Genomic DNA, 24426 nt, shown 5'->3' with positions numbered 1-24426 from the left:
GAACTTCTTTGACATATGTAACAATCTTAAAAACAAACTACAACAGCATATGAAGAATCACACAATATAGAACAGAATATATGTACAACTGAATGGAATACTTGAAAATAATTGAATAATATCCCTTTAAGAACACAAAGAGAAAATAAAATTAAACATAGTGGATGCATAATGTGGTCCTATCCTCATGCAACACCAGCTTGTTTCTTTTTCAACTAATCTATATCCATTTATAACAGAATTGTTTAAGGCAACTGCTGAAGATTTCACTACTTAAGCAGTAGTATATTCCTGTACTGCGAGCAGAAGATGGTATTCTATAAAAATGGGCAATTCTTGTCATTATTTCCTCTATGCGACATATGTATCCCTCTTGAGACTTTCTTTGCAGTTGCAGAAGACATTATGTGGGGAACATAACCATCATCATATTATTAATAAACTCACTCCATGTCTTAATTAAAAGTGCCTACATGTTTCTTTTATTTCCCTATTTCTTTGTTTCTCATAATACAATCTCTGGTCAAATACAGATTGTCTCTTTTTGTTGACCTAGTATATTTTGTATAAAAAATATTTTGTATTTTTGTGTGAATATGCTTATCAGGTACTGCATCAGTCAAATATTAAAATAACACTCCGAAAGAGTAAAACAAAAAACTTCCAAACTATTAGATGAAACTCCAAACTGTTCCAAGGAAACTTGGAAAGTGATATTGCACTGAGGCTGCCCATATGTATACATTGTTTGCCCAGAATTTGATAAAATGTACTACTTAGCTAAAATATAATACCAAGGCAAAAGATTTTAAATATAGTTCATTGGAAACCAGCTGAAGATAGATAAGACAGAGCAGATAACTACTTATAATATGTGATAAGACTAAAGTGTTTATTCTCATGCTGTGTTTTATTATTTCTTATGTGAGTGTAGTTTAGACTTCAGTTCAATTTTTGAGAACTGGTGGCAAATTAAAAAGAACCAGTTCAGCTATGTCCGTAATAGAAAAAGCAGTGAAACTTTTCAGAACTTTTTGTTTCAGCCTACTCATCATGCTTTGCACAGCCATCTTAGCTTCTCATTATGCCATTCAGTGTTGCATTTGTTTTCCTTGAGATTTTGTTTCTCTGGAATATTAAGTTAAATGTAACTAACATTTGGTTCTTCCATCACACTAATATCAAGTCCAGGTTCAATTTAAATAAAAGAATGCTCATTAAAAAATAATATATATGAGTTAAGGCCATGCAGTAAAAGAAGACTATATGTGATTAAAAAGAAGTCTGGTTAAAGAGAAAGTAAGAAAAAACAAAGAGGATAATTTAAAAATCAAAAAATGTCATTATAATTCAGTCTGGCTTTATATCTGCAAAAATTTAAAGCAAATAACATAGTTTCCTGAGTAAGATACCCACCGCCCATCATTCCTGTATGTGTAATCTGAAGGTGTGGAAACAGATAGCATCAGGAGGAATAGAGGTTTCTAGAAAGTCATGTATATTTTGCTCAGGAAATTTTGCTCGCCTAGTTTCCTTATAACAAAATTACCCATGCCAACGAATGGGAAAAAAATTATTTGATAATGAGTTGTACTACATCTAGAGAAATATAATTAAACTTGTTTTATTCAAGTATCTCATGTTTTAATTTTTGAATTGAGGATACTATATCTATCTATTGAAGCAAGCTTTAATTTTCATAAATATCTAAAGTTAATTTAGTATACTTGCTGTGATCCACCTACAGGTATATACTGTAAGTTTCGGTATAATATTTCTAGCTAATCCAGCATACTAGAAAACAGAGATCCACTGCATGCAGACTTCTAATATATTAATACTATTGCTTTGTCATTATACTTATTAAGTTATAAGGCAAGATATAAAAGTTGAATCAGAGGAATGGAAGTGAGAAAAAATATTTATCTTAATAAGTAATTTAATTCTAAACCAAGAGAGAAAATGGAGGTTAAAATAGAACATGTTCGTAGGGATAATAATACCTTTGACCCCCCCCAGAACAGTATTATGTATTCCCCTATTATAAATGGCAGAGGATTTTTGTATATAAATTGAAACATATCTCTGTGAACTAGTCTATTTATCCAGATATATCATTTACACCTACATCCCATATGAAAAATTATATATTATGCAAACTAAACCTGGGACTACATTCTTATATAGAAACATAAAATATTTTATGATTTAAATTTTCACAGTTATGCTTTGACTCCAGCTTTAGCCTGTGGATGCTCATAGTCAACAGCATCCCTAGGACCTTGCTGTTTTTGTCTCAGTGATAAAAGTAGTGCCCCTGCATCCTGCCACAAGCTGACTCTTGGGCCATGCGCTGCAGTGTTCTGATATATACCGTACATAAAAAGAATTAGGGCTACACTGCAGAACCATAATGCTTATTTCATCAGTCAGATCCCCTTGGCTCCCCCTCCAATTCATTGCACCATCACTGCCTACAAATTGAATTGCCTAACTTGGAAAAAGCTGAGATAAATTACTTTCTTTTATGGTCTGCTATTCCTTATATTAGGCAGGAGATTTGTGAATATATGTGAGTGTTTTAAAGATGTAACAATTTCAGAAGACAACTTCTTATGCCTTTTGTACATCAATGAGCTGAACATCAGCATTCAATTTGCAACATACCCTTTCCTTACTGCCTCTGGATTGTTCCATGCATGTACCTTTCTTCTCCACTTCAGGCTCTAACTCAATATCTTCATTATTGCTACAAAAATAAAGTAAATAAATCAAGAAACAGTGTTTATTTAGCCTGAAATCTTCTAATCCCAATATTTTGAGTTTTCTGGTTGGAAAGCCAGAAAAATGTCAAGAGGTTCAAATTTTCCATTAAGGTCAAAATAACTACAGGATTACTTAAAGCTTTACAAATAGAATGTGCACATGCATTATTTACACTGCATTGGAATACAATTGCTGATGCAACTTAGATTCTACTCAGAGGTAAAAATATTACCCTACAAAGTGTTACATTTTTCCAAAAATAATTTGTTATAGGATTATTTATTCCATGACCATGACACGTTTGGCATAGTCAGACATTTTCAAGCTCAGTTGAATGAAAGATAGATCTATTATATATTTCTATTGAAAAAGTTTCTGCCTCTGTCATACACATTTTTACATTCTGATTCAAACGAACAGGTAGTGCAGAGTTGTAATCCCTATGATTACCCTTTTTTATAGAGTAAGCCCACTGAACACATTAGGATTTATTTTTGACTGAACATAAATACAATTGCGTGCAAAGCTAATTTGTAATGCAACAAAACAAGATCTCTGAGGAATTATTGGTGTTCGATTCTTACAAAAGCTCATTTTGGTGAATACAATAAACTGAACCTCAAAAAACTGCTTTAAACATATCCAAAGGTTTGTATGCATCTAACATCAATGTAGCATTCTGGTTTGATAAATATTCAGTGTCATTTCCAGATTACTTTTAACATTCTCCCTTGCTTTCAAAAACATATTATGCACAGGGAGCCTATCTAACTTAATAGAACCTTTCAACTTAACAGAAGCAGCATTATTTTAGAGAATAATGACTTTATTTTTACAACTAGGAAGCATTTTTTTTTAAAAAAAGTACTAAATAAAAAGTTACCTATAGTCTATTTTCATAACTTTTATTTTTCTGAAGATAAAGCATGCTTTTTAAAATTTCTGTATGCACATACCTATTTGTGTTTCATTAAACATATTAGAATTTCTAAATGCATGAAACTTGTACTATTATCTGGATCTAATCTATAACATATCTATTTCATTAGAACACAATAGTTTATCTTACTAACCTAAACTTTGTCTTTGCAACAGATAGGGATCGTTACATAGGATTTCCACAAGGTAAATTCTAGTAATACATACTTGACCTTTTTTAATTAACCTAACATTATTTCATTTTTGTTTATGTTATTTTTTTCTATGAACTTAAATTTAGTGCTAGATAAAAAAGAAATGGATAATACTCTAAACTTTTTCTGGCCAGTATGCATCCAGCATTTAATTTAATTTCTCCTTCTCCTCTTCCTCCCCCTCCCTCTTCTTCTCAAGGAACTAAATAATATTATTCATATAAATATAAACAAATTAAGTTAAGATTCTTATAAGGCATATGTAGTAATAGTTTATTTGGGTTCTTACAATCACTATCCAATTCTGTTTCAAATATACTCATTAAACATGTCATTATAAAAATTGCATTTTACATTACTGAGCCTCATTGTATAATCAAAGAATGAGTGTTTTGCTTTACTAAACTTTCACTTAGATCACATAATAATAATTTCTACTTTGTATATTGTATTTTTCATTTTTAAATCAAATCTTTAATTTTGATCATAGTGCATCCCATCACTTATTCAAATAATAAGAAAAATAAGATTAGCCAATCTGTATAGATTGTGGTCACCTAAAGACTTAATTGCTAAACTCTTAAAATATAGTCCCTGACATCTGCAGTACTCCTTAACAAATGTAACATAATTAACAAATGTAATGTAGCAACATCAAGCTGGCAGAATTCAGCTCTCTTTCCAAGCTTCAATCTGTGCAGCTCTTGGGAGAGCCTTTGTCCTGTTTATTTAAGCCCATGCCAAAATGGCCATGGAGGGCAGTTCCCAGCAACCAGAGAGCAGCCCAAAATGATTAATAGAAGTTGGGCAGAATCTAATCTTGATCACATAGTTGATGAAGCAGGCTAGGTTATCTACATAGCCAACAATTTTAATTAATTTAAAACATGCACAATCTTCCCCTTTGCAGTAAACCATCTATTAATTCCTGTACAGCCATTGCATATACTGTTTTGAACAAATTTTTGAACAAAAGTTAACACAAACCACAACTAACCACAGATTCCCCCTATCACACACATAAACATGTGTACTTTGCCAATCTATCAGTAAAAATATCTCCCTTGAATAATATACATAGGCACTTTCAAAAAGCAATATTGGGTAATGTAGCAACAAGGTCATATCCCTGGATAAGACTGAAATTTCTGAGATTTCTGTTTTTAGATTTTAAAAAGAATCCCTTTTGCCTTTTTCTTTTTCTTTTTTTTTCTATTTTTCACTCTACTTCTCACTTGGAGATGAAAATGAGATTCATGCAGTTAATGTAGAAACCCCTTTTTGTATCATATGGCATTTGTGTCATTGTTTACAAATATATCAAGTCCAAGTACCAATGCAATAAAGTTCTTGCTATGAACAGAAGTACTTAGAAATGCTTTAAATGTGAATTGTACCCAGAGAAAAAATTGGGAAGTTTGGAAAGGATTCCCCTTCCCATTTAAGAGTAGCTTTTCCAAAAAATAACCAACATGCTATTCACAGTCTTTCAGGATAGTTTATCAAGTGATACCAATTTGCAGACTCGGGAGAAAGAGACAGCCATGAGAGAGAGAATAGAGAGAGATTGACAAAATCTCTGAGTTTTTCTAGAGTATTTTAAAAATGGATGGACTAACCTCTCAGAAATGTCCTTAAGAATTGTATGTAAGGAGGAATCTCAGAAGCCATTGTTAGTTGTGTCACTGTCCTTTGGGGATTTCAAAAGCTGCATCTGCCAAAGTTTATTATTCTATACTACTATAACAGGGTAGAAATGCAGACCACTCCTTAATTGTGCTTATGCTACCACTGATCAAAGATGACGTCCAGAATCAACAAAATATCTCCCAAGAGAATGAATGTCCTCTCTTCTCTGTTTCAAATTGATCTATATTTCAGGAGGACTTTTATGAAGAATGTGTTTATCCAATTTCCTTATTTTGACTTCATGCTGGGGTGTTTGTTGTATTTTTGTAATTTTAGCTATTAATTAACTCTAAAAAATCAACTCTCTGTGTATGTACACCTGCTTGCACATGGATATATAAAATAAAGATTTCATTTTCACATACTGCATGGTATCTGGCATCTTGATAAGGAAAAATTTTAATCATTGTAACTTCATAAATTTCATAAATTTCAATAAGCTTTTAAAAAAGTATTTGAGATGGTGGGTTGGAGAAATGACAGCCTTGCAAACTCAGACTGAGTAGCATGTAGCACAATCACATAACGCTACACAGTAACTTTAGAAAAGAAAAGAATTCATAAAATGTTATAAAAATCTTCATCAAATATCCTCTTCCACAAATTGTTAACCAAATATGTGTTATTTTAAGGAAATTATTTAGAAAATTTATTTCTCAATAAATGAGTTTTTAAAAGATTGTGATTATCATTTACTGTATAGTAAGTGTTGTTGTAAGTAGTGGACTTTAATATCTTTCCGCCTCAGGATATGAAGATCAAGCATATCCTTGATTAAGTACTCTTTTTGTTTAGACAAACTTACAGGGTTGTTGTAAGACTAGACCATAACCATGAACTCATTGTAGAAAGAATGAGATATAACCATGTCAACAATTGTAGATGTGATGCAGACCTGTTTTTGTTGCAAAGAATTTTGTCTGCAAGTATATAATGTCTATGCAAAGCACGTTTCTTCTTGGACCCACACCAATCACATTTCTAGATGGAGTCCTGTTGCGTTCACAATACCATTGACACAGTGTTTAATTTCACCAACTAATGCTTGAGAATGAAGCTCCTCTTAGGAGAGACCTCAAATCAATTCTGCTTTTTGTCTTTGCAGTCTTGTGGGTGTTCTTTTAAGAACTTATCTCTGAAGTTGATGTGATAACCACAGCCAAGGGAATTCCATCTTAAATTTAAACAATTTATTTGCTGAATGAGACAAAAAGTAGCAAAATCAAACAGGAATAATTGAAACAGGAAGCTTGGAGAAAATTAAGAATGGATAAAATATTTATTAACATGGTCATATAAATGCTATCCCATGCAGTAGAAAAGAATAAAGGAACAGAATAAAATTGAGAAAGATAACATTAATCTAACATCCTATGTCCTAATCCAATTCTATAAAAAGATTCTATTATTTTCTTGTCCTGGTCTTGTTTGTCTCTGTTTAAAACTATACTTTGTTTTTTCACTAAGAAGCCTATTTCAATCTTCAAATCTATACTATTTACAATACATATTTGGGAGCTAGAAACAGCTTTCACTACATCACTTTTATGTGACTTTTACTATCCAAGTCAGCAATGACCAGCTTTCTTGATAGGAATGTCATAGACTTATCATTATAAATTAATATTAAGTTCATATATCACACTGTACGATTCAACGGAAGCTTGTGAAACCCAGAGCAATAATCATGAGAAAGAGATTGACCTCAACTCTTTTCACAAGATATTATTATCATTATTAGGGCATGCAATTATTCAGTTACATTGTGCATATTCCTGGTCTCTTAAAAGCTTAAAAATTGCTCATTGGTAATATAATGACCAATGAGCAGGCATGACCACCAGAGAAATAAGCTTGGCTGCAGATCTATATTTCTAATATAGCCAAAGTCATGAACATTACTGCTGTTACCCACCAGTGTTTCAGATCAAAGTTACCTGTTAATTCTGTGTCATAAGTTAGCAAATATGTATCAAATCAAATAAAAGAGAAAAACCAGCAATGATGTGTAATGCAATATTACATGCCTAGTATTGTATTGTATGACTTTTTTTCTCATGTCTCACCAAACAGTTTGAGAAATCATAGTAGTGCCCAAGGCAAATCTTCTAAGATATGGCAGATTCCATTGTAATTTTTCTATTCATCCCAGCAAACATAAAACACAATTAATTCCTTTAAAGCCCTATCCGAAGCATCCCTTCCTAACTGCTTGTATGTGGAGATTTATTGGTCATTTCTTTTATTGCATTGCATATTATTTTTTAAGCTATTAGAAAGAATTTATTGCCAGTATTTCACCATACTGTAAAAAAATTTACTCTCATTTTTTAAAAAAAAAGCTTGCTCGTGTTTCATGTTTTACCTTCTTGCAATTCAAAAAAAAAATCATCCCATTATTAATCAAGGTTTTGAATCTGCAAAAATAGTGTATATCCTATGTTTATTGGTATTGGAGAAGATTCTGGAGACTACCATGGTTAGCCAAGAAAACAAGCAAACTTGGAGGAGTGGCAGAAGGGTATCAATAAATTTATTTGGGGTGGGAAGAAATCAAGGGTAAAGTTTAAGATTTTACAAGATGCTCGAGAAAGAGGTGGACTTAAAGCACCTAATTTGAAATTATATTATGATGCGACCACTTTAACTTTAGTCAGTGACTGGTTTAATTTAACAAATAAAAATATTCTTGTTTTTGAAGGGTGGGATTTATTATATGGTTGGCATGCATACTTAATTTTTGATAAGAAAGTAGATTGGGTCTTTAAGTCACACATTTTAAGAAATGCTCTACTTCGAGTTTGGAAGAAATATTATTATAAGTTAAATTATAAAATACCTATTTGGGGGATTCCTGGACAAGCAATTCAGGGGGTCTCTAAGGGGGTGAATTTTGATAACATTTCGTACAAAGAGTTACTTATTTGGTCGGGTACTGATTGGCAACTAAAGTCTTCAGATGTGTTAAGGCAAGAAAATATTTTACAATCGTGGTTTCATTATTTGCAAATAGTGCAGAGGTGGACTTTAGATAAGAAAGTGGGAATTACTTTAGTAGATGAAAATTTGGTAATTCAGATTAAGGATCAGAAACATGCCCATATTAAAAGAATTTACAATGAGCTAATAAAATTGGATTCGGAAACAGAGTTAATAAAAGATTGTATGATTAAATGGGCCCAGAATATTCAGGAACCAATTTCATTAGACTTATGGGAGGTAATTTGGATTAGAAATGTTAAATTTAAGCAGGCTCAAAATTTGAGGGAAAATTTTTATAAAATGTTTTACAGATGGCATCTGGATCCTAAAAAGTTGTCTTGTGTGTACCCAAACCTGCAACCTAAATGTTGGAGATGCAGTTGCTTGGATGCAACCTATTTTCACGTTTGGTGGACTTGTAAAAATATTAAAGCCTTCTGGATTATGATTTGGTGGAACATTCAAAAGGTTTTTAAAAGGAAGATTAAGTTTACTCCCCAGCTGTTTATTTTGGGTATTTTTATGGATTTTGATGCTAAAGAAACTATCTTAATGTTGAATTTAATAACAGCAGCAAGATTATTGGTGGGTCAATATTGGAAGAAGGATATTCTGCCTTCTTTAGAAGAATGGGTATTTAAGGTTTCTAATTTAGCAGAAATGGCTAAAATTTCTGCTTATTTAAAGGACCATTCACAAGAGAGATATTTTAATGTATGGAGAAGATGGATAGAATATGTTCAGAAGAAATATGGAACTACAAAGTTTCACTTATTTTATGAGTAATGAATTTGTTTATAAACTTATGATGTTAAAGTTTGAAGAGAGTTAAGGGTTAGTATGATTTTGGTTATTGTATAATTAGTAAACTTAAATAGATTATGTTTAATATGTTTGTATAACCCTGTACTTGGCTCTGGGAAGTCAGGGGGAGGGGGGTGGGGGAGGGGGGTGGGGGGAGGACGGGTTGAAGTTTAAGTAGCTCAGATAAGTAGGAATAGTTTTATTGTATATAATATTGATGTTTTAATTTGGAGAGATGAATTGCTCAGGCATTTCCCCTGGACCGCATCCGGAGCGAGAAGATAGGAAGAAGGGGAGAAGCAAGTAGGAAGGTTGAGGAGAAGGAGGAGAGGGGGAGAGTGAGGAAGAGGAAGAAGAGGGAAAGAGGCAAGTTAGTTAGAAGGTGGATGCGGTTTGGGGAGAAATGGGTGAGCAATACCGAAAGTTGTGTGTATCAATTTGTTTTATTTTTTATCTGAAGTATTTTTATGAATGTAATGCATTGTAAAATTGAAAATAAAATTTTTTTACAAAAAAAAAAAAAGAAAACAAGCAAACAAAACAAACCAATCCAGAATTCTCATGAGACAGAAATGATCAGGCTCAAATTGCCTTATTTTTGATATATTATGTGAAGACTCATCTCCCTTCAAAAGCCCATAAAGCTATGAAAGATAGAAGAAAAGTGAAGAAGAGGACAATCAGTAGCAAGATAGATGCATGAACTCAATTGCGGTTGTGTTGGGTGCATAGCTCGAAAACCTAAATTGCCACACAGGGGCAGATTATCCTGGGGGTCCATTTAAGTAGTCACTAAGAGTTGACACCAACTTTAGCACCTAATCAATCAATTGCCTTTGGACGTCCTGAACAAATAACAATGTACTTGTAGCTTTATCTACATAAAAATTCCAAATATTTGTCGATTGAATTAATGTTTCTATATCTATATATCCAGATCAGTTTATATGTATCAATGGTAAAGCGCAATTTTCCTTAACAAATATTTTTATTTTTACTAAAAACCCTCCAAAAATGTAAAGATGTTGTATAGATGTATATTTGGATACTAAACAAAGTGGGAAAATCATGATACAATGAAATTTAACACAATAATTTTAAAACATCCTTTATAAAACCACAATATATAAAAAGTATATATATAGTTTAACTTTTCTGCATAAGTATCAAAACTCTTTAAATCATTTGTCCTAAATGAAAATATATTTCCTAGAAACTTTATCTTGCTTATTTTCATAGTATCATTTGAATATTAAGTTATTTTTTTTATCACTTTGGCATTATTTCCAAGGCATTAATGGCTGTACTACAGAAATGGCTTTAACATGAGTTGAAATCGGTGAACTTATAGGGCAAGTTCCCTGCTGCTCTCCATTTTCATAGCATGAAACTTTCAAGCATCAATTATTTGGAAGCTGATTTCATGTCATCAGAAAATGCCTACATAAATATACTGTAAGCACTAGATGGAAAGAGTTCATTTTTCTACAAAGCATCTGTCAAGAACTCTGGAACTAGAACAGTGTATTTTCTCCAATTAAAACAAGAGCCATAAAGTTACCAAGAAGCTAGAAAGGGATTGTGCAAGTCCCAAAGCAATGAAATGTAAGTAGCTGTGAACACCCAACTTGAGAGAAACACAGCAGGTGTCAGCACCTATCATGCCTGATATCAGAAAAACTAAACAGAATCAAATTGATTAATACTTGTAGAGAAGATCAGCAAGAAATTCTAGGTTTGTATTCTAGAATAGGGAAAACAAAAACAAGACACCATTGTATCCCTATTTCTTCAATCGCTCAACATTAGTTAGGGATATAACTAAACTAGACTTGGGAAAGCAATATGCCTAGAGATAATAACTAGCATAGCTAGCATGCAAGAGGACTAACATCTAAGAATTATTTGTATACTTTTTAGTTGAAGATGTTTAGATGAATAAAAGACAAATATGAAAACATATACATAGAAAAATTAAGAAACAAAAAAATAAAAGAAGCTGTCTGAAAGACAATATAGATACAGAAAGAAGAAAAAAGAAAAAAGTAATTAAAGAAACAAATTCTTCATTTCAGCAGTTACAAACTTATTATCCCTCTTCCCTTTCTAAGATTACATTACATAATTCTCCTCTATCCCATATTCAATCCTCTTTAATGTACAAATCTAAAAGTCACCAATTCATTTATTCCATTTCAGCAAAAAGTCCATAAAGGATTTTCAGTCTTTTAAAAAGTACTTAGTTTTATCTCCAAAGAGATCAATCCTGCTATCTTCGTGAAATCTGCCATCTTCACAGTCCATTCGTGCATAAGCAAAGTCTATACCTCTAGCTCTTAATGTAGTAGACTCTTCCTTATTCTCTCATTGCATTTGTTGTGCTGATCTTGAACTATCTTTTGATCCACTTGCATATCTTCTAATTCAATATTCCACTTTTCCAATATCTCATTGAATAAAATTACTCCTGAATTGTGGTAGAATCTGGTCTCCTTTTTTCCTGACAAGGTGCACAAGCATCTCGGTATATCTTGGTATCTTTTCTAAATCTACATAACTTCTATTAATTCTGTACATTTTGTAAAGATCTACATCCATATCTTCATCCAATTCCAATTTTTTTTTTGCTAAGGTTCAGCAGTCTCTAATATCACCAGGTTTCTTTGTAACTGCTCTCTAGAACAAAACTCTCTCTTCCAGTAGTTTCATATTATCCAAATCATTTTCCATTTATCTATTATTTCTGCCTTATTGTCCAAAATTTCCATTTTTCCTTTGAATTGTTTAGCATCTCCATTCATCTGTATTAAATTCTTTAAATTTTTTGTTCATCATGTTTTCATCTTTGCAATTTTATCCTCCATTTCTCCCTCAAGTGCTGCCAGATTCCTCCCTTTAACTGATGCAGTCACAGCTCTACCAGTATTAAAGCCTCAGTCTTTGATACTATGTTGTGACAATCTTTCCCATTTCTTCAAACATCTTTTGTAGGATCATTGTTTAATTCTTTTTTCTTTTGCTCCCTTTTGCCATTTTTGCTGCTTTTTAGTAGTAGCCATTTTTTTACTCCAGAAAGAAGAGGTAGAAAAAAGAAGACTTTTTTTTTTCTAAACCCTGAATTCTTAAATACCTTCCAGTACATTGTAGTTCTAATCATGTGGTCTTTCACAGCTTCCAATTTCTTTATTTATGAAAATCAACCAACCATCCTTCTCGGCAAATTTAAATACATATTTTACTATGGAGGTATGTATTATTTACTTTATATTCAAAAGTACTTTAATAAACAGTATTCCAAATTCTGTTTTTTCTTTAATCCAGTTTAAATTTTTCTTAATTTCCATTCCATTTGCTTTTCATTCTTTTAAAATCCATATTGTTCTGGTCCAGAACTGAGACTCTGACAAAGTTGCTGCAGCTGAACCAAAGAATCTCAGCCTCAGGAGACACCAAGCTAGGAATCACCTGAAGCTGATGAAACATAGGCATCATCACAACAGTTGGAGCATTCAAATGATGGCGTACAGCCTCCCAGTGCTTAGACTTACCAAGTGGAACAGAGAGTAAAGTGAAGATGCTCAGTGAGGCTCCTTGCCAAGCAAGGGAATAATTATCATATTTAAAGATAGCTGGCTGCAGCACAATTTTACAGCCACGCTGATCTTCCTCTCCTTTGGAAACAACTATTTGATCTTCTGCTCTGATGGTTATTCCTATGAATTCTACTTGTGAACTTGGAAACTCTAACCTTCAAACAGGCTAACAAACCAGACTAAGCTCTCTTTGTTTTTGACTGGATTTTGACTTTGCTTCTGCACAATCTTCTTGAAAGTGAAACTATTCAGACCAGTTTTCTTTCTGAGAAACTCTGTTCTTGATTTATATTTCTTTCCTTGTCTCTTGATTATCTGTCCAGCCTTGAATAAATAGTTATTTTCACCCATCCACTATGTATACCTAAGTTTGAAACATGAAACAGGGTGCCTACAATTATTTTTTTACTTTAATCCTTTTGGGTCAGATGATTTATATGTTCTACCAGTCTGAAGATCTCTATAATTTTAAAAACATTTCTGTTATGTCCCGAGCCTTGCAAACGGGCTCAGGGCGTTTGCAGGCAGTCCCGGGCAGGTGCAAGCTGCCCGGGACCAGACAGGCTGTCGCCAGCGCCTGTGCGCATGTGCGGGTGCTGGCGCGGGAAAAGTAACACATTGACCCGGGAATTGCCTATATAAGAAGCTGGGAGCTTTTGGGCGTTGCTGAAGCCTTCATCTGTAAGCTGAACACAGAATAAAAGAAAACCTGAGAACTTCAACTGCTTCTAGTGTCTGCTTTTCGCCAAGGACTCAACACTGGCGACGAGGATGGGATGCCTTACATCGTCTGGAAAGGAAGAGGTGTAAGCTTACCCAAGTGAGTCCTGAGCGGCGGAACGGAGTTGACTCGGCAGCTACCCGCCAATCCAGTGCGCATTCGGGGGTAGGCTGGCTGATAGACCCGTCTCCTGAAGATGGCAAAGGTTGGAAGGCTTTCGGAGTTCGACGTCTCACATCCAGAGCGGTGGGACTCCTACGTAGCCAGGGTGGAAAACTACCTCAAGGTGAACCAAGTGAGGGAAGATAGCTTGAAGGCTGCCACCCTGCTTTGTGTCTGCGGCCAAGACGCCTTCGAAATCGCAGAGAATCTTGCAGCACCTGTTTCATTAGAGTCTGTCAGCTACGCAGATCTAAAGAAGCTATTGAAGGAGCACTTCCAGCCCAAGATGTCCGTCATCGCATGGCGCCACACCTTCGAGCAGAGGGATCAACGATCCGGAGAGTCGGCCAAAGAGTACATCGCCACATTGAGGAAGGCCACCAAGCACTGCGAGTTCAAGGACCTCGAAGAACGACTGAGGGACCGATTCGTGTGCGGCTTAAGGCATCTAGATTTACAACAGAGGCTTTTCACCAAAGAAGACTTGTCCTTCCAAGATGCCTTAAGGGAAGTCACCGCAGAAGAAGCAGCAGGCGGCGCCGTCAAGAACATGCGGCCGATCAGGAACAGTCCAGATGTTGCATCCGTGCACCAAGAGGACGTCCAAGGGAACTCCGAGGAGGATCCGGATGAGGAAGTCGACCGCCTCCACCCCGTGAAGGAACGGAATCAGAAAGGAAGCTCTTCAGCTCCCCTCAAGTGCATCGGCTGTGGAGGTCACGACAGGAGAATCGACTGCAAGTTCCGCTCCGCTATCTGCCGGGCGTGCGGAAAACAAGGACATATTGCAGCTGTGTGTCTGGGCCGACGAAAGGTACAACCTCAGGAAGAACTGCGCCTGAAAGGTACCAGGGTCCCCAGCCAGAATAGGGTAGGTTTTTGCACTTCGCGAAGGAGCATCTTCAGGACAGGCACACACAAGCCCATCAAGAAAAAGCTGTCACTCAAGGTGAAGCTACAAGGGGTTCCATTAACTATGGAACTAGACACGGGGTCTGCCCTTTCAATCATATCCTTGCATACATTTAGGAAGATTTGTTCCGGCAGTGGAACTCAGGCTAAATTAAGGCCTTCTGACATTGTGTTAACAGACTTTCAAAATTCGAGAGTGTGTGTTAAGGGGGAGGCCACCCTTAACGTACAGTATAAGAATTTTGAAGGTCCACTAGACCTATTAGTAGTAGGGGGTGAACGAACGAGTCTCATAGGACTCGATTGGTTTGAAGCCTTGGGGATACACATCACGGGGCTCAACAGCTTATAAACATTCGACCTACAGGAAGTCTGCAAAGAATTTGCTGATGTCTTCAGCCCCCAGCTGGGCACATTCAAAGGACCCCCTGTGTCCTTAAAACTAGACCCCACTGTCACTCCCATTAGAATTAAAGCAAGAAGGGTCCCTTTTGCTTTAAAGAGTAAAATTGACACTGAGTTAGACAAACTGATCCAACAGGGAATTCTAGAACCTGTTGATTCCAGCCCTTGGGAGACCCCCATTGTCACGCCTCTAAAGGCAAATGGGGACATTCGCATTTGTGCTGACTACAAATGCACTCTTAATAAGGCATTGCAGCAACATGCCTATCCTGTTCCTGTGGTCAGTCATATTCTGGCCTCCCTCAAGGGGGGGCGCGTTTTTGCAAAGCTTGACCTAGCTCAAGCGTATCAACAGCTGCCTGTTGATGATGATGCTGCTATAGCTCAGACTATTGTGACCCACAGGGGAGCCTTTAAGGTAAAAAGGCTGCAGTTTGGAGTGAATGTCACTCCTGGGATTTTCCAAAGCGTAATGGAAAACACACTACGGGGCATACCGGGGGTTTGCCCCTACTTTGATGATGTCTTAATTGCAGGGGACTCCACACACATTCTAGCTGAAAGGCTAAGGGCTGTTCTGTTAAGGTTCAGGAAAACAGGCCTCAAGCTCAAAAAAGACAAATGCAAAATTGGGGTGCCTTCTACTGAATTTCTGGGATTCAAAATTGATGCTGCTGGGATTCACCCTGCTGAATCCAAACTAACTGCCATTTTAGAAGCACCTAGGCCAAAGTCTAAGGCCGAACTTCAGGCCTTTCTGGGCCTCCTGAATTTCTACAATTCCTTTCTTCCACATAAAGCTAGTGTAGCTGAGCCTCTTCACAGGCTATTAGACAAACAAGCAGTGTGGCAGTGGTCACAAACACATGAGGCTAGTTTCAATGAGGTCAAGGCCTTACTCACTTCTAACAGTGTACTTGCACACTTCAATGAGTCCCTTCCTGTGTGCATCGCTTGTGATGCTTCCCCTTACGGGGTAGGAGCCGTCCTGAGCCACCTCAGGTCTGATGGAACTCAGGTTCCTGTTGCATATTACTCCAGAACACTGTCTTCTGCTGAGCGCAACTACGCTCAGATAGACAGGGAGGCTCTGGCTGTTGTTGCTGGAATTAAAAAATTCCATGATTTTTTGTATGGCAGGCATTTCACGGTCTTCACTGACCATAAGCCTCTGCTGGGACTGTTTACCACACGTAAACAAACTCCCCAAATCATTTCCCCTAGAATGCTTAGGTGGTCTATTTTTCTGTCTGCATATGATTTTTCCTTACTCCACAAGCCTGGGAAAGAAATGGGCCATGCTGATGGCCTCAGTAGATTGCCCCTGCCAGTAGTAGAAGCTGACCCTGCGCCAGCTGTCAACATTCTATCCATCCAAGCCTTGCCCGAGTCCCCTCTGAATGCCAGGGATGTCGCCGCTGAAACAGGCACAGATCACACACTTTCACGTGTCCTTTCTTGGGTTTTGTCTGGATGGCCTGAGCACTGCCCTAGTCCTGAGTTTCAGAGTTTCTGGTCCAAAAGGAACGAGTTGTCCACTTCTCAGGGTTGTCTGCTTTGGGGAAACAGAGTTGTCATTCCCACCTCAATGAGGACTAGGATCTTAGAGTCCCTCTACGAGGGTCATCCTGGCATTGTTCGCATGAAGGCCCTTGCGTGCAGCCACTTGTGGTGGCCTGGTTTAGATAAGGACATTGAGGCTAAGGTGCATGCATGCCACCTGTGCCAGCGCTCTCGCCCAGAGATGCCCCAAGCTCCTGTGCATAGATGGGAGGATACACAGTCCCCATGGTCTAGGGTGCACATTGACTACGCTGGGCCCTTTCAGGGCCAGTTCTTCTTGGTCCTCGTTGACAGTCATTCAAAATGGCTTGAGGTTGTACCTGTCTCATCCACCACCACTGCAAAGCCTATCCAGGTACTGAGGAGGATTTTTGCTGCACCCAGATGTCATCGTGTCTGACAACGGCCCTCAATTTACTTCCTCCGAATTCCAAACTTTCTTACAGGCTAACATGATTCATCATGCCATGTCTGCACCCTTCCACCCGTCCACCAACGGTATGGCTGAACGCATGGTCCGCATCACAAAGGACGCCTTGAAAAGACTCACCTATGGGGACTGGCATCACAGGTTGGCTGACTTTCTCCTTTCTTACCGCCCCACACCATCCACTTCTACAGGGAGAAGCCCAGCTGAACTTCGCTGGGGGCGCAAACTTACTATGAAGCTTGACCGGTTGCATCCGGACAGACTGCCTTCATCTACCTCACATCCTAGGGCACCTAGACAACTACTTGTGGGTACCCCGGTTTGGACTCGCAATTACAGGCCTGGTCATACATGGGTCCCCGCTTCTATTTCCAGGGTCACAGGTCCTCTATCCTACGAGGTAGCCCTGGACAACAGTCGTGTCCTGTGCCGGCACATCGACCAACTCCGCCCTAGACGGGATCTTCCAGCTGAGACTCCTGGGCCTTTTCCAGGGGGGGAGGGGGACTCTTTGGAGCAAAGGGAAGGGCACAAGCTGCTGCCCACCTCCAATGATGGAGCCACAAACGGCCCATTCCAAGATTCCGCGAGTGCCCCAAACAGGAATTCATGGGGCTTACCCAATCATCAGGCATTCACGCCTACTCCAGCCAGGGAGTCACCCCGGGGGCACAATCACTATCCATCTACACCACACAGCACTCCAGTCAGGGAGGATACCCGGGAGCGTCCCAATAAAGCATACCCCGCAAGAGAGCTGGCACATAATCCCCAGAGTTGGCCTGACCTTACCCCAAGTCCTACAGGGGGTCAAACATACAGGGAGGTGGTCGAGGAACCAAGTCCCGACCATAACACCTCTAGCCCAAATCAGGGAGCAACTGAGTTTTGGGAAGGCACAGAAACCCACACAAGCCCGGACACAGAACGGGGCTTAGGGGATGGACAGCCTCCTGACAGGTCTTGGACGGACCTAGGAGGTTCTACAGAGATGCCCAGCAGTGGCTATCACTTCAAGGGGCCCGAAGGCCTACAGCTAGGCGGGTCAACCAGGTCACAAAGTGACAGAAGCCCTGGCCTGACGAGCCCGGTGGGCAAGCAAGCAGGCCAGGCATTGGGGCACAGTCCTTGGAAGGCACCAAGGCATGATAAGGAGAACAGGCTCACGTCTCCCCTCAGTCAGGGAACACCTGTCAGAAACCCAGAGCTGAGAAGGTCACAGAGAGCAAGGAAATCTCCTAAGTACTTAGAGGATTACATAACATTGCTGGCTAAACAAAAGCCAGTAAACAGTAGGAGCACTGGGGAATAGAACACTGCATCAAGAAACAATTGTATGTTGGTAGTAGTCTTAGCCCGGGGGAAAGGGGTGTTATGTCCTGAGCCTTGCAAATGGGTTCGGGGCGTTTGCAGGCAGTCCTGGGCAGGTGCAAGCTGCCCGGGACCAGACAGGCTGTCGCCAGCGCCTGTGCGCATGCGCGGGTGCTGGCGCGGGAAAAGTAACACATTGACCCGGGAATTGCCTATATAAGAAGCTGGGAGCTTTTGGGCGTTGCTGAAGCCTTCACCTGTAAGCTGAACACAGAATAAAAGAAAACCTGAGAACTTCAACTGCTTCTCATGTCTGCTTTTCGCCAAGGACTCAACAATTTCCACTCTAACATGCTGTAAAAAGTGGAGTATGCAAACTCAATGTCCTTTAAGCAGGCTGTACTTGAGACTGTGAAATTGATCTTCCTTCCTCTGTTCCCAGCAGTCTACATTCACAGGATCCAATGATATCCTGAAGGTTTACCCCATGAGATGCTATCTTCCAGAGCACAGGTGGATGCTCAAGAAGACTGACAATATTGGTGCTAACTCTTTTCTTCTTCTCAGGACAGCTTGAAGCATATCATCAGACTTCCTGATAATTTTATTAACTCCTTGCTAGCTTCAGTACTACTTAGTGAATTGATTTCTTTACTTTTCCATTTATTTCCTTCCATTTTAGCATTGTCATGCAAATGGATTTTGTCTCTCTAATACAGCCAGAGTAAAACTGGCAACCAGTACAGCTCATGAACCAGAGGTGTTACATAAGCATATCAAAGCATGCCCATCATTGCCTGCACCACTACATTTTGGGCCAGCTGAAATTTTTGGCTGATCTTCAAGAGCAACCCTAAGTAGATCGTGTTGCACTTCAAATCATGAGGTGACTAGAAAATGAGTGACTTTTTGAAGCCCCACCCAATCTAAGAAAGGCACAATTGGTACACCAGATGAAGTTGGGCAAAGGCCGTCCTGGCCACAGTGACTATCTGCTAATTGAGCAAGAGCTTTGCGTACAAGAAGTCCCACAAATTGCACAACTTCCTTGAATGGGGAAGTACAACTCCATCCAAGATCAATATTGGAATATCCCCAGATCTGGGTAGGCCAAATACTCACAGCTACTCAGTCTCAACTGAATTAAATCTGAGAAAGTTCTTCCCTATCCAAACCTGCACAGTTCCCATGCACTGAGCCTCACTTGGCTGGTACAGAGTTGAAAGATCATATTAAACTTTAAACCACCAGATTACCTCGCCCAGCTGTTTTATATATATGTTGAAAAGGAGGGGAGAGAGAGTAGAGCCCTGTGGTACCCCACAACTGAGAGATAGGGACAATCTCCCCTACCAACCAACACTGACTGGAGCTGATCCTAGAAAAAAGGAAGGAAACCACTTTACTAGTAGTATCCTCAATCCCCAACCTATGGGGCTGGCTTAGAAGGATACCCAGGTTGCCCATCCCATTATTTATTTATTTATTTAATCACATTTGTATAGAAATCCATCTCATATAGTGAATCTATTCACTCTAAACACTGGTTATTTTGTAACCAGCATTTTAAACAAAGAACAGCAAAATGAAGTGCAATCTAGCCATTATTATATTATTATTATTTTTTTTTATCTAGCATTTTTTACCTGAAGCTCAAAATGACAAACATATATAAGATTCCTGCCTCCTATTTTCACAACAACCCTGAGAGAGTAAATGACTGGCACAAAGTCACCCAGCTAGATTTCATGCCTAAGGCAGGCCTAGAACTCACAGTTGCTGATTTCTAGGCCTGCACTGTAATCCCTATACTTCTTTACTTAAAACTGAATGACAGTTCAGAAGAGCTGCAGCTCATTCATAAGATTTATTATAGATTGATTCACTTATTTCATTTCATTTCATTCAGCTTAGGTGCTACCAAATTCCAAATCAGCTCTGGATGGGTCACAATACAATAAGCAATAAAAATGCAATTTAAAACAAAACAAATTAGGGAAAATATACACTCAATACAAAATTACAGACAAAAACACATCCAACAAGGAGATCCATCCAACCTAGCCCAACACGTGGAAGAACAACTAGATCTTTCTGGATCCCAATAAATGGCATTATTTAACTGAAGGAACCCTATGATGCTAAGAGATCAAAAATGGAATCCAGCAGCACAGGCAGGGACAATTCTTAGCCACCGCAGGAACAGTATACCAGCTACAAGTCAAACTATTCGCTACAGCTCATCTTCCACCAGAGTATCTGACATGCAGATATCAACCCAACATAGCCAATGAAGACCTTTAAAGACTCATGGATGACAATAACTACCCCACTTCTCCTAGTGTGTCTTAGCTAATGCCAACCCCCAAACCTATTTACATATGTAAGTGTTTCTGTCTGTTTCCTCTGCCATCATCCATTACATTAGTGTAAAGTGATTCAATTACGGTAAGTGGAATTCAGTAGCTGGATTGCTCTGGAATTCCTGCCAGGTGCAGTTAATTAATCTGCAGTGAATAGAAAACATAATAGTATAAAATGTCATAAAACTGCTCCTTGGTTAGCTTTTCTTCATGTTTATCCTCAGAAATAGTCTCATGGCTAAATTATAAACCTAAATTATCCCAGTATAATACTCACAATTACAGGATACATGTTCTAGCATTTTTTAGCAAAAGTTACCCAATATAACTTTCCTTGATATTCTACACTAGGTATCCTCAATTTCTTTGCTATTTCATTTAAGGTCTAAGCAATGAAGACAGCTTTGATTAGATGAGAGATTATGCCATCTAATCAGAATATTTCAGTATTACAAATCTCCCATTCATTATGTTTGATTTTCCTGCATAATTTCCTTGATGAATAGATGAACCAAGTTGTCATTTGGTAACATGTCATTCAGTTTTAATGTTAAATATTATCAGAAGAACTGGCTTTACCTATTCTTATACTATGTAATTTGATCTGTATAACTTCATTAACAAATAATTACAACATAATCCATCCAAAAGCGACCTTAATAACAACCCTGATTCTTTCTTTAAAGATCCTACAAATACATATTCTGGATGTTAAACTGGATTATTTTCTAGTTTTTAGACCAGCCCAGTACTATACCAGGGTTAATAACCAGAAGCAGAGATAGGCATGGAAGTTCATGATTAGTTTTGGCCAGTCACTGTCTCTATACTCAGCCTACCTCACAGATTGTCACTGTAAGAAAAGGTTTAGAGAACAGTGACACAAAAAGTGCCTTAAACTCCTGAAGGAAATATGAGATATAAATTTAACAAAAACTGAATAAGTATCTTTTAGATAGGTTTAATTCTGCATTTTCAAAATTCGTTGCCTAAATAAAGCATTTAATAATGTAATAATAATAAAATCTAACAATATCAAGAGAGGAATCTTCCAAAAACTCTCACAATCACCATTACTGTTTGTCATTGCACTGATTCCCCTGCCAACAATACTGAATAACTCACTTATGGCTCTCAAACATCAAAAACATCTCACAGGCTATCCCACGTCTTTTACCTGGACGATCTGAAGCTGTATGGAAAAACACCATCTGAAATAGAATCAGTGTCCATATATATATTGCCCAGATACTGCAATGGAGTTTGGACTAGACAAATGTACCATGCTTACTATTCTGATCCTGAGTTAAAATGCCTCATAAATCAGATCAGATAGATAAACTCAATAGAAATGATTTCATAACAAAAACATATTTAATCAGAAAGATTACTTGCATTCATTATGGTTGCCTCTGATAATACATCTCTGTCCATTCTTATAGGTGAAAAGAATGATGATCTCTCCATACCATCTTTATAGCGGAACAGGGTCATCGGGTGACATCTGATGACCCACGCTTCTCTTTAGATAAAGACATTCCAATCTGGCTTGTGTCCAGGAAGTCTCCCAATGCCCTTTAGAAACTCCTCCCACTGACCCATTAACATGGGATGACTGACTAGCTAAACTACATTTCCCATAAGCCATCTCTTAAGGAGACAGCACTTAACCCAATAAATGCCAGATATTCTAACATACAGATACATGCTCTCTGGTTAGGGTTACATAGAGTTATATGATCCAGAACACTTACCATCAAACTAGAAAAAAAATAGTGAAACTGAAGGAATCAAAATGCCCTATGGCAGACATGTCAAACTCATGAGTCACGTGACATCATGCAACGTATCGGGATAGTTTTATTATTGTCGGCAATGGGGTGGGCGCAGCTTCCAGATGACGTGTCTGCCCAGGGTCTGGCAGCTTGACACCCCTGCCCTATGGAAATAACATCAAGAGTCTGGGTAAGGATGATCACTGAATCTTCAAGCTGAAAACATCAAACACACTGAAGTCAAGAAAAAGATTAGAAGTGAATACATCGAGAAATTGAAGAAGATCTTAAAGTCCAAACTCAGTGGAGGAGATACCATCAAGGCAATTAACACCTGGACAATTCCAATCATTAATTACATAGCTGAAAGAATGGACTAGAGTAGCAACAAGACCTGGCAATGGCTAAGAGCAGGAAAGAAACAGAGGGGCTAATTCTGTCTACACAAGACCAAGCCTTAAAAACAAATGCATATGAAGCCCGAACTGAGAAGAGAGCAACAGACAAGTGCCAGCAAAAAAGCTGAAGAAACAGTGGACCACCTGGTTAGCTACTTCAAGAAGATAACAAAGACTGACTACAAACAATGGCATGACAAAGTAGCAATAATGCAGCCCCTGCAGCCCCAAACCTGCAGAGTGCCAAGAAGGATGCAAGATGGCCAAAAGACAGAGATGGGAGGAATAGCCAATGGGGAGATTGAAAGGGAGGGAGTCCCTTATCCTGGAGAAGTCAAGGTCGGGGCTGGGAGGAACAAAGCCGGAAATAGCTTAGATTGGGGGGGGTTGGCTAATGATCAATAGAATTTAGTTAATAATCGTAATAGTGCTGGGGTTGACATCCTTAAGCAATGTGGTCATGTGATGTTGAGTTTTATAGCCACATTGCTCATTGATGGAAATTGAGGTCCTAATTGCATCATAACTCAAGAACTACTGGTAATATTGAAGAATCCCACATCAAATATTTAATAATCACAATCCTTTACACAAGATATGCATAAAATAATTTCAGAAATTGCTCTGAAATTAACAATATACTATATGTATAATAGAAAAAAACTAGTAACGGTTTTCCTGAAGTCTATCAAGCAAATCTGAAGCAGAATAGTGGATATTAATTAGCAAGTGCCAATCAAATTGCCCATTTCAGTATTTGTTTTAAATATTAATGTTTATTATTCAATACTTGCTATCACAAAATGCTATTAACAAAATGAAAAGGAGATGTGGTAATTTCTACTGGTCTCTTAGAAATCTAAAATTTACAAAATAATATTTTTATTAGAATCAGCAGGGAAATTTTTGTATGATAAGCATATGTTATCAACGCTTGAAGGAACAACATGAAGAAGCTATCAAGAGTTTTTTAATTACAGTGGGATAGAAATGTGGAAAATAAATAAATAAAAGTAAACATTGGAGTTACAAAATAAAATAATTGTTACAAAATAAAATAATAATACCTCACACGTATTCTAAGAAATCGCTTAATCATAAATTGCAATTTAGAACAATAATCACAAATTCCGCTTTACTGATATATGCATGTGTGTGTAAATATTCAGAGAGATAGATATGCTATACTACAATATAATTTAATTTCCCCCTTTTTTTTTCTTTCCGACCCTAGGTGCTAGGAAGAAATTATGTAAAGAGAATTTACTACTCGGTCTGTTGTCAATCAGAAGGATAACTCTCAGTAAATAGAACTAGATAAAATTTGGTTCCCTCCTGGGACAGATTGTTGGGCAGAGCTGAGAATGTTGCTGGCTTTCATCTTTCCCTTGTGCCTCCCCTTCCCTTGTACCCATGTAA

At 37.8% G+C, this 24426-nt stretch overlaps 1 protein-coding gene across 1 annotated transcript in view; it reads right to left on the bottom strand.

The window, feature by feature from the left end:
* The window catches only part of GRIN2B (glutamate ionotropic receptor NMDA type subunit 2B), a 309216-nt gene that overhangs the window by 270352 nt on the left and 14438 nt on the right, over positions 1 to 24426 (bottom strand). The gene's annotated exons all lie outside the window — the stretch shown is intronic.

Source organism: Crotalus tigris, unplaced genomic scaffold, assembly GCF_016545835.1.
Source record: "Crotalus tigris isolate CLP2741 ecotype Arizona unplaced genomic scaffold, ASM1654583v1 scf7180000017644.4837335, whole genome shotgun sequence".
NCBI classification, from domain to species: Eukaryota; Metazoa; Chordata; class Lepidosauria; order Squamata; family Viperidae; genus Crotalus; species Crotalus tigris.
The sequence above is the reverse complement of the archived record's forward strand: the minus strand, read 5'-3'. Positions and strand labels throughout refer to the sequence as shown.